Genomic DNA, 11,182 nt, shown 5'->3' with positions numbered 1-11,182 from the left:
TAAAAAAGACCCAGTTATGAAGCAAAAATGAAACACTCCTGTCTATGTATGAGTGGCATTTTATCGACTTTTATAAATTAAATAATTAAATAAAAGATTCTTTTTCTGCTTACAATCATAAAGAATTGCAGATATTCTCAACATTTAGGAGGCAAGTGCAGGAGCCACACTGTGCAGAGCTTTGTTTTGCTGCTGGGATGGAGGGGGTCTTCCTTCCAACCCCAGTTAGATCGTAATGTAATGTCTTAAATTATCATTTTTACAAGACACTTAAGATGCTTGTGTCTGGTTTACAGCAGTCCTTACAAGTTTTCAAGTGAACTCTGATAAACACGACTCAGAGTCTCATCTCTTTTTTACAGGGTCGTCCGTCTGACATGGGCACTGTTAAAGTGCACAGACCTTGCAGTGCGAATTTTCTTGCAGTCATGTATTTGACAGCTTTCTGCCAGCCTGGGATAATGTGTCGTGTTCGATCTGTTTGCCTATACTGCTGGCATTACAACTAAAGTTCCTGTGAGCTGGGATCCATTGGTAAACACTTATGTGGTATTTCTTTGGTGCGGTTCCGTTCTCAAGTAAGTCTGTGTGGCTTCTTATGCAGCAGTGGAATGAAGTAAAGCATCTCTTCTGTCAGTGACCCATACATCATAACGGAGCAGCATAAGTGGCGACGCTGAAAGAATCCTAAACGGTGAGTGTAAAGGCTGAGTGGAGTATTAATCGCACTGCACTTTCTCTATAAATGTTAAATTGAGCTGGTTAGCTGTGAGCCCAGCTCCATTGTTAAGGTTTTACAACAAAAGATACCGCAGTTCATGTATTTTCTTCATAATGCAGTAAAACCTGAACCCTCCTACTTAAAGAGTAAAGGGGAGACAAAAGGAGTGAGTAAGCACTGATATGATTAAATATCCCCCCAATATCTCTCTCATACATGCACATACATAAACACACACACACAATTTAGGGTCATTACCAGAGGCTGACCTGATTAGGGATTTAAAAAGAGAATTGTTTTATGCCCTTCTCGCAGCAGGGGCAACACAAACAAAACAATATCATAATGTGCTGATGAATGAGAGTGGAAAGACAGACGCACAATGACGGCGATGCGTTATGAATAAAAGATCAGATGCTGCTGCGAAACCCGTCTTCCTTCACATTGAGATCCACCTTTTAGGTATTCTTCGATGCAAATGAAGGACCGAAGAGTTCAGAGACAGAGTGTCAATGTAACTCATTGAGAATGAGAAAGAGATAGAGGAAAACCATTAGTGAAGGAAACATATTGTCAAGCTGATTTATCTCATCACAATGCTTTCCACTTTGACTACTAGTACAGGGATTTGTTTCCCCTAAATCTGTGCTAGGTTGGAAAATACCTCCAACCTGATGCAATAATGTGATGGTGCGAATGGATGGGGTCAAATTTTTTCAGACTCATTCTCAGAAAAAGTGTTACTGCCAAGCAATCCAGCAGTCTTTTAGTTGGAAGTTAACGGCATGTTGGAAGCTTCCTGCCAGCTTGAACTTTGACAATAACAGAGTGCTCCTGAAAGCCAAAGGTTTCAAAGGCAAAATGATTGCTCACTGTCTTGTAAAGCTAGGTGAGATCAATACCTGCAAATTATTGTATTGTTTCAGTATACAGAACTGAAGAAATGAATAGCCTGGTTCACAGTGATCTCTGTAGGAGCGCCTCATTCAGTTGTTTAGTGGAAGAAAAAAAAAACTAAAATAAAAAAGAATAATTTGAATGTGGGGACACATACAGCAGTGTTTTTTAACTATAGGTGTGGTGTCATTGTGAGGTTGCACGAATACAAATAAACACATTTCTTAATTACAAACCATAATTCTTTGATTGGTGAGTCCTACTGATGGCCTGATTAGAAATCTATCTTGACTCCTCTGTCAGGTTTCTGCTTGCACAGTTTTGTAAGTGCATCCAATATTTTCCAGCTTCATTGCTCATCTTGAAGCAAACAATATTTGGATATACTCCAAATCGCTACTGAAAGTCACCCACATTTGTCTGTTCAGAAAAAAGATGAAGCCTTTAGTGTGAGGAGTTTGGAAATAAATCAGCTGGACTTCTTTAAGTTTCCTGAAGAAGCTTCTTCAGTGCTAAAACCAAATGGTGGCGAGTCCCAAGTATTTAATCCCTAGTGGGAGTTGTCCATTCTTTCCAAGCTCCTTAACATGACCTGGATGACTGAGAACCTACACAGACACGATGGAGCCTTTTCTTTTCAAAACGTATTTGTGCACAGAGCACAGAAAAGAGCTAACTCTAAAAAGAGAAAGCAAGGATGAAACTTCCCACGAACAGACTTTTAACAAATGATGACAACATTTAAACCGCATCAGTGCACGAACCTCCTTTTGACTGTAGCGTGTTTCCATGGTAGAAGAGAATTAACACAGGCTGCAAAACATCATATAAAATAAAATATAAGAGACGCATCTCCCTTATTTGCTGTTTTCATATACAGGATACCAATTTAAACAGCTTGCATAGATGTGGGTGATGTCCACAAACACTGCCAAAGAAACCTCAATTAGCACACACTTATCTCAATATCATTAACATCAGTTTAGTCCTGATCCTATTTTTGCTATACATACAGTGAGCTCTAATTGTAGTCTATCCTTGTGGCTGTCTGCTCTTCTCTAATTGTGTCTCTCTTTTTCTAGCTCACATGCACAAAAATGTCGAGCCTGCATCAAATTGTGTGTTAATTTGAAGAAAAGATTTCTCTTGTAGCGGTTCTAGTTTTTCAGGTGATTAGTGTTAGAATTTCTTGAGGACTCATCAGCTGGTTCACTCACAGAGCATGTGTTCTCTTCGAGGCAAAATCACTGAAGTATTGATTAGCTGTATCACATCCTTGCCACTTCCACTGGGCAGACTCAGAGCAAGGCTGTTAGCTGCTATATTGATTAATGAGGACAAATAGATGGACGATATGCCCCTGCACCAAATAAATACTTATTTAATTCCCCCGGTTAATACTTGCTTCATTTTTTTTGCCTTTGACTTAAGTGGTTCCGGTTCATAAACCTCAAATCATAGTTACTCCTGTTTAATTTGTTTTATGATCATTTATTGGGTCATGCTGAAAGGTCATTTTTGATTATTTTGTATGTATTTCTGAGAAGCGTGGTTTGTGCCACAGTGCTCCACCATTTTTCAAAACCTTTAAGGATACCTCTATCATTTGCTCTCTGACAATATGCATGGGTTTATTAAGACCTGGCTACCCATAGCCAGTAGTAGATGTAGATGTGAACCAGTTCTTGTTGTTTGTTTCCAATGCAGACTGCTTGACAGTCAGTGTGTTCAAGTGCTGACAGTACAGCTCTATCGATTTTATTATTTTTATATTTCAATGTTGGTGAAAATTTCTTTTCTTTCGCTTTTATTCCTCACATCTTCTATTTCTGTCAGTTTTAATACCATGACTATACTAACACAGCAGCACAACTTCTAAAACATCACGCGTTTGTCAAACTTCCTGCCCTAATGCTTTTCATATTTGTTGTTCCTTTGACACTCTTGTTTCAAAAGCTCTAGCTGAAAACCCTCTACACTGAAAAAAGTCTAACATGCAGTCATTCATTCAATCTAATAAGTGCCATTCAAAACAGAATAAAATCATTGATTTGATTGTGAAACCCTTTCTTTTTGCATTTTAAAATACCACTTTTGATTTGGATGAAACTAAATATCTGTACAAAGGACACAACGCAAAGTTTTTGATTTCTCTCAAAACATATATTTCTTTTCATGTTGAACAGATAATATCTTTAATTTGAGTCAAAGTGATTTGCACTTGAACACGCCCACCAGAAATAGACCGGGACCCATTTTTATTCTGCATGGCTGCTGGAAACATCGTGTCACATCTTTGATTAATTTCATCTGAAAATAAACGTAAGTAAAGCCAAGTGTGTTACAAAAGCTTTTATAATTTGTATTGCCAAAATTGCAGAAAATAACCCCATTTAAGCTGGGTCGACAGCCACCCCTAATTTTTGCATGATTGTAGCTGCTAGCTACAAGCTAGCTAGCTATCCGGCGCGACGTTAGAACTGGTTACCAGAAACCGACCATCACAGTCAGGAATGCAAGTTAGGCAAAAAGCCGTTTTTTACCAGTATACTAACTAGCTAGCGTTACCACGATGCATCGGTGGTGGATACAGCTAGCTAGCATAAGTTCATAGTTCATAACATTCATAGTATAACTCCGTGCTCCGCTTCGTTTGAATTTTTCTGGTGAGCGCGCGGTTTCTAGACACAAGCTTGTGTTTGTGCGCGCACGTTTGTCTCTGTCTCTCTTCATATAAATATCTGTGTGTTATGTGTGTGTACACCGAGCGCAAAAGATAATTATTAATGTGCATGATTTAGAGACAGAAATAACACGCCAGCATATAAGATCAATGACATAAGACTAATTCCTTCAATTGACTTTCAGGCGCGGCTCGGAAAAATGTGCATTTTCTGAAGAAATTTTAATTTTAACAGCATTAAATTGACCCTATGCCAAACTTAGTCGCTAATGGCTGGTCTGTAGACTGTTTGGTAAACCTAAATCAAATTATAGTACTAGCTTTTTATAAGGATGTGTATGTCATGTTACGTATTTCTTGGTTTTTCTATGTTATGTGTTTTATAGAGAAGTAACATTATTCTTTTTTTTCTGTATGCTTTCAGAACCACAGATCGCTCCATCCATTCCATGGCTGAAGCATACGTTTTCATTTAATCTGAACAGGTATCATTTTGCATTTACACTGCACATCCTTTTTAAACATTTCATAATAATCTAGACCCTCCATCATTATCCTCTCATTCACCTTGCTGATGTGTTGAGGACTTGATAAAAGAATACATGGTATGTCCATATCTGTTCTGTCTCTACATGAGATGCAGTCTCTTGATGTAAATTTGACAACTCTGCTATTAAATGCAATGATTAATGTAGGACAGCAACGATTAATCAACTCATCAAGTTAATATCTTAGGGTTCTGTATTGTTTTCTTTTTTTTCTTGGGCTTTGTGGAACATTTATGAAAATTTTCCACCATTGATTTAATTTAATGATTATGCAATTCACAATCTGATTAGTCAAATAATTGTTCTAATAGTCTGTGACCAAACAACTATCAAAATAGTAGTTTATTATGGTCAAAGATTTATCAGGTGTGCCAGACTTCAGTTCTTCACTTGTACATTTTGTTCCATATTTTACCTCAAGATATCCCAGAAAGATGAAGCTGAGGAAGAGCTGCAGAGTAACCACCATGGCACTCTTCATCTTCAGGGACAACTCAAGCCTCCTACATCAGCGTCGAGACATCGGGATAATCATTGATGGTGTGGAAGTCCTGAATGAGTTGCCTTCTGTGGCAGCTGGAGTGGCAATGGTCTTTGGACTCTGTTATGCTCTTAAAATGGAATATCCACGAGGATTCAGGTTCACCTTTGAGGCTCTTCAAAAGATTATGATGGAGCTTGACTTTAACAAGATGACCTCTAAGATTCGCAAACTTAATTGTGAACTTAACACTGCACAGTAGTGTGTTTGCATGCATGTGTGGATGTGTATGTGCACATGCATGTGCATGTGTGCTTGGTTATTTTCTTGGTTGGCCTGCAGTGGTATTCTACATTCAAAAATTATAAGAACACCCATTTGAAAGGGAGATTTAAGTTGATTTCATTGATACGTGTGTAGATTTTTTTTTTACATTGTACAGGCACAGTGCACATATAAACATTTTTGAGTACTTGCAAATTGGTTTAAAAAGAGTTTTTATAATGGTTTTATGCCAGTTTTAGACAGGTTGCAGGTTTTATACTGGTTTTCAAAAGGTTGCAGGTTTTATAAAACAAACATTTCTCTAATCATTTCTGCCGTAGCACTAAATCTGTATATTACTAATCCTCTCTATTGATTATAGTTAAAATGGTTTGGAACAATAAATAATTTTGAAATAATTGGTTGGCCAACTGTCTTGTTTTTTATAGGAAATGCAGAGCGTTTTTGAACTGAAATAAAATGAAATGTAAAAAATATAGTTTGAATATATGTAAATCAATTACCTGGCTTCAACACAAACATATTAGTTCATGTTAATTTGGTTCGATGTGAATACATTAGGTTGGTTAAATTTCAATATATTAGCTTGGTTCAATAATTAAAATATGGTTCTATGTAAAAAAATCAATTTGGATCAATGCAAAATTTAAAGTTTCAGTCAAGTCTAGTAATATTGTTTATATCAACATAAAAGTATCAGGTCAAATCAAGTGACTCAATTTGGATTCTCTGAAGCCAAATATTTTGGATGTGACAATTGGACATCATTTTTTTTTAATTTGAATAGGGTTATTCTTTTTACAGTGTACAGCCACTCTGTCAGTTTTACCTTTTAAAGAGATATATAAATTTAAAGGGGAGCCTTGGATTTATAATACACATAAAAAATTAGAGCACCATTATGAAAAGAAATAAATGTTTTATCTTGAATAATGTACCACTCTTGTTTTTGCAATCCTAGGGCACAATTTTTGTAATTTAATACACAATTAGAAGCCACTTTATTAGATGTACCTCTGGAGTTTAAATTCAGCAAGGTACCAGAAATATTCCTCAGAGATTTTTGTCCATATTGACATGATAACATCACACAGTTGCTGTGGATTTGTCAGTTGCACATCCATGATAAGAATCTCTTGTTCCGGCACATCCCGAAGGTGCTCTAATAAGATCCCTTGACTGTGGAGGTTATTTAAATACAGTGCACTCACTGTCATGTTCAAAAAAACAGTTTGAGCTTTGTGATGTGGTGCATTATCCTGCTGGAAGCAGCCATGGGCAAATATCGAAAAGGTCGGCAACAATACTCAGGTTGGCTATGGCACTGAATCAATGTTCAATTTGGTGCTAAGGAGCCCAAAGTATGCCAAGAAAATATTTTCCACACCTTTTCATCTCTACCACAGTCCTGAATTGTGATACAAGGCAGGATGGATCCATGCTTTCATGTTGTGTACACCAAATTTAGACCCAACCATCTGAATGTTGCAGCAAAAATTTAAGACCAATCAGACCAGGTAAAATTTTTCATCTATTGGCCAGAATCCATGTGAATTGTAGCCTCAGTTTCCTGTTCTTGATTGTTGTAGCCCATCTGCTTCAAGCTTCAGTATGTTGCGCATTCAAAGATGCTCTTCTGTATACCTTGGTTGTAACAAGTTTGAGTTAATGTTGCCTTCCTAGCTTCATGAAGCAGTCTGGCCGTTCTCCTCTGACCTCTAGGATCAATAAAATATTTTTGCTCAGAGAACTGTGCATTTTCTCTTTTTTTAGTCTGTTCTCTGTAAACCCTAGAGATGGTTGAGTGGGGAAGTTACTGCAGATCAGGAGTTTCTGAAACACTCAGACCCGCCACAGTCAGAGTCTACGTCCCTAAATGCAAAGAGCTGCTGCCATGTAATTGGCTTATCAGAAGCGTCACCTAACAAAGTGACCAGTAATTTAAATCTGTCAGTCGCACAGCTCTATAGTTACACAAGCATCCACATGAGCATGCATTGTTCAGAGTGGGCAGTTTAAACATGGCTTAAGTTTGGTTGCTGAAACTAATGCAAAGTGCATTTTAAAGACTGGCCTTTAAAAACTCAGACGGGGCTTTGTGAGGTAAAGACGAGTTGTTAAAGTTTGCCAGATAATAAACCAAATAGATAGTAGACCAAAGTGAATATTTTACTGCACTCGTCCAGCATTTTAATTCAGTTCCTTTGGACTCAGAATGTGATTTTAATTAGATTTATAAAAAGGTAATAAAAAAAATAAATACTTAAAATACAAACTAATATGGGAAAAAAATGCCTCATACTCACAAGTAATTCCCCTTTCTCCATCACCAGCTCCTTAATTTGCTGCCTGGGTTGCGCTCTCTGACTGATGTCAGGATTGAGTAATTAACATTTATCAGTCTCAAAGAGAGACCTTTCCCCCACAAGAGGAGATTGATGTCTAACCTGCCATGGTCTTTACTTGCCCACTACACCACTCCCTCAGCCATTACTAACAACAGACGGTCAGGGAAAGAGCTCATATCAAGGCTGAACTGTCATTAGCTGCCATTATATTCTGTAGAGCTGCTAATACTGAGTGACTGGCCAATTTGATATGGTGAGATCTACTTGGAAAGTTCATGACCAGCAATGCAGCCATCAGATCTAATGTGCACTGATACAAGTAGTGATAAATTTCAAATATAATATTATTAAAACTGCCTTATCATTACCAGCCCTGCATAAAAAGAAAATACCTCACTTTATACTCACCTTGTTATGAGTGCAGTTAATAGGTTGATCCCATCTGGTGATGTGCTGGCTACCATAAAGTACTGACAGACAGGCTTTCACAGGAGGATGAATTTCTGATTATATATGAGAGAGTCTTATCAGTTATCTGCATTATATCTGAGTTTTGTTTTGAATACGGGAACTGAATAGCCTTTTTTCTCTCTCTTTCAGCTGGTTGCAAGATTGCAACTGGATAATATAGAAAAGAGCCTCCTACTAAAAAGCTAGGAATCTATACTCCAGCAGAAACCACAGTGTACAGTGCAATAAAGAGATTAGAGATGACTGTGGTGATTAATTTGGATTTGCTCACTCTGTGTGACACTACAGTGGGCTGCATTCCAGATAAAAACAGTAGAAACATGACGTACGTCAGTCTGCACTGAGGATCTGTTAATGAATTTAGAGAAAGCACATTTCCTGACATCTATGAATATTTATAAAAATGTAACCAGACAGTAAACCTTAAATAAAGTAATAAATATATAAATTATGAAGATACAAGCATTATGATTTCTTGTTGACTTTTCAGACTTGTGAATATAACTCCTGATAACTGGAGACCTTTGGCGAGAGAAGCTCGCTGCTGCGTTTTGCTTAATTTTAACAATGTATGTCTCCTTTTAATGTTATTCATTGTTTTGCAGTTTATTCACTGTTCAAATATACATGCTGTTTATTATCAAGCGTACACTGAAAGCTCCAGGCACTGTGGAGTAACAGCAGAGCATTCGAGAGAAAACTACACTGTTGTGCAAAACTCTTGAACCACCCCTCATTTTTTTATACTTTGTTTCCAAGCAGCCAAAGTCTGTTGTAATTTTTTTAAGCTGTGTAAGTCATTAGTTAGCTTTCAAAAGGTCCTTCAAAGCTTTTTTTAATTGGACATTTTATTGACTGTTTTCCAACTCATTTTCAGTCCAGCCCTTGACTTCAGCATTTTCAGAGTAAAAGTTGTATTATTGAATGTGTGTTGTGTCTACACGTAACATACAGTTTACCAAAGAACAAATTTAAAATGATATCTTTAAGCGATTTGTTGCAAGCAGACTGTTGCAAAAATGTCTACTATGAAAAATGCCAAAGATACCTGATAAAATAAAATAAACTAAAAAATTGGATACTTGAAAAACAAAAGAAAAAGCAGTAGGCCTAAAAAAAAAAACTGTCTACAGCAGACAAAAGGTATCTGAAAATCATGTCCTTAAGAAAAAGGGGGGGAAAAGAGCAAAAACCTAACATGACACACTGCTTTTCTTCTATGGGCACTGACCACTTAAAATGCTAGCTGCCTTTGAGTGTAGTTTGTGCATAATTGATTTTTAGTTTAAGAAAATGGTGTTAATACCTTGCAAAGAAAAAAGGGAGAATTATAGCAAATGGCCCATTTTTTCCTTTTCTTCTTTTACCAAACTGATTTTTTTTATTGCCAACGTGCTGTAACTACAAGAAACCAGTACATGCAATATTACAAAATACTAAATATAAAATGGTTAAATTTTTTCTCCAGTCTTGTTTTCTTCTGCTCTATATTTAAGTCCCAAAAAGAAACCTTTTCATACTATATGGTTCAGACTTAATGTGTGACATGTCAACATATCACACCACTAAACTGTAAGAACCCTTAACTGCTGTTGTTCAGACCATTTGTTGTGAATGCTAATTAGCAAAATCATTCATGAGGTTCAGGTTTCAGTGGAGTGTAAATGAAACAAAGAGTAAAACACTGTCATATCGCTTAACACAACAAAAAACAACAACAACATGAAAAACAAGAAAAAGATGTAGGCGAGCTGTGAGCGAAGCTAAAAGTGTATAATTTATGTTGATGCTCCTCTGGCTGTATAAACGATTTTACATCTGAAGTGAAGCTGTATTTGATGGGAAGCTCTCAGGTGAATGTTGCTTCATTAACTTTTAGTGATTGCTCTTGGAAAGATGGATGGGAAGTGTAAGAATTGATGAGAAACGTGCCACTGTGTACCCACAGACTCCACAAAATCACACAGAATTCACTTGCAAATAATAATAAACAGCATACACTTTGAGTCACTTACACAAAAAAAAAACATCTAAAAATAAATCATCTAAAGAAAACCTGGCTTCATTAACTGCAATGGGAAGGGCATTACTTTTGAGCACACAGCACCCGCAACCTTTGAATTAACTTATAATCTTCCAGACAGTAAAAAATTATGCCTTCAGACTATTTTCATACACCTTGAGACAGAGACTTACACTTCAATTAGAAAGTACTTGATGAGTCATTGTCACAAAGTCATTTGTAGTCAGAAAAAACTTTATATTTTATAACATCAGGTAGGAGGAGATAATCATTGGTGTTTGATTTGCATGCGAGACAAGTCAGATACACTGAAATTATTACTGCAAGCACAGAAGTGAAGAGCTACGGGGAATATACAATGTGTTTCCACAACCTGACACTATCATGAAAGAGCCTGTCCCACTGAAAGAGGGAATACACACTATTTTCTCATCATGCAGCATGTGAAAATAGCAGGAAAATGCCAGACATGTCTGGAAATATATCAGAAAGAGCATTTCTAATGTTGGTGCTTTTAAAAAAAAAAAAAGGTTTATCTGAGAGTGAAGAGATTTTCCTTTTCAGCTTTGTGATATGGAGAATAGCCCCGTATTTGCCAAGGTGCCTAAAGCCCCTTGAGCACCTATGTAATCTCACTTTTTGTAGCGCCGCCAAACATGAGCTCCCCATTGCAGTGCTTGGCTAAATGGGACCGACAGCAACAGATTGCCCCGCAGCCCATTTAC

At 37.0% G+C, this 11,182-nt stretch overlaps 1 long non-coding RNA gene across 1 annotated transcript; it reads left to right on the top strand.

Moving 5' to 3' along the window:
• The first annotated feature begins 3,833 nt into the window (after positions 1–3,833).
• Positions 3,834–6,013, top strand: LOC113027325 (uncharacterized). The gene is made up of 3 exons (XR_003273025.2): positions 3,834–3,940; positions 4,726–4,786; positions 5,271–6,013. It is a non-coding gene; the product is annotated as an uncharacterized LOC113027325 (long non-coding RNA).
• The last annotated feature ends 5,169 nt before the right edge of the window (positions 6,014–11,182 follow it).

The sequence above is a fragment of the Astatotilapia calliptera genome, chromosome 7 (assembly GCF_964374335.1).
Source record: "Astatotilapia calliptera chromosome 7, fAstCal68.1, whole genome shotgun sequence".
NCBI lineage: Eukaryota > Metazoa > Chordata > Actinopteri > Cichliformes > Cichlidae > Astatotilapia > Astatotilapia calliptera.
The sequence above is the reverse complement of the archived record's forward strand: the minus strand, read 5'-3'. Positions and strand labels throughout refer to the sequence as shown.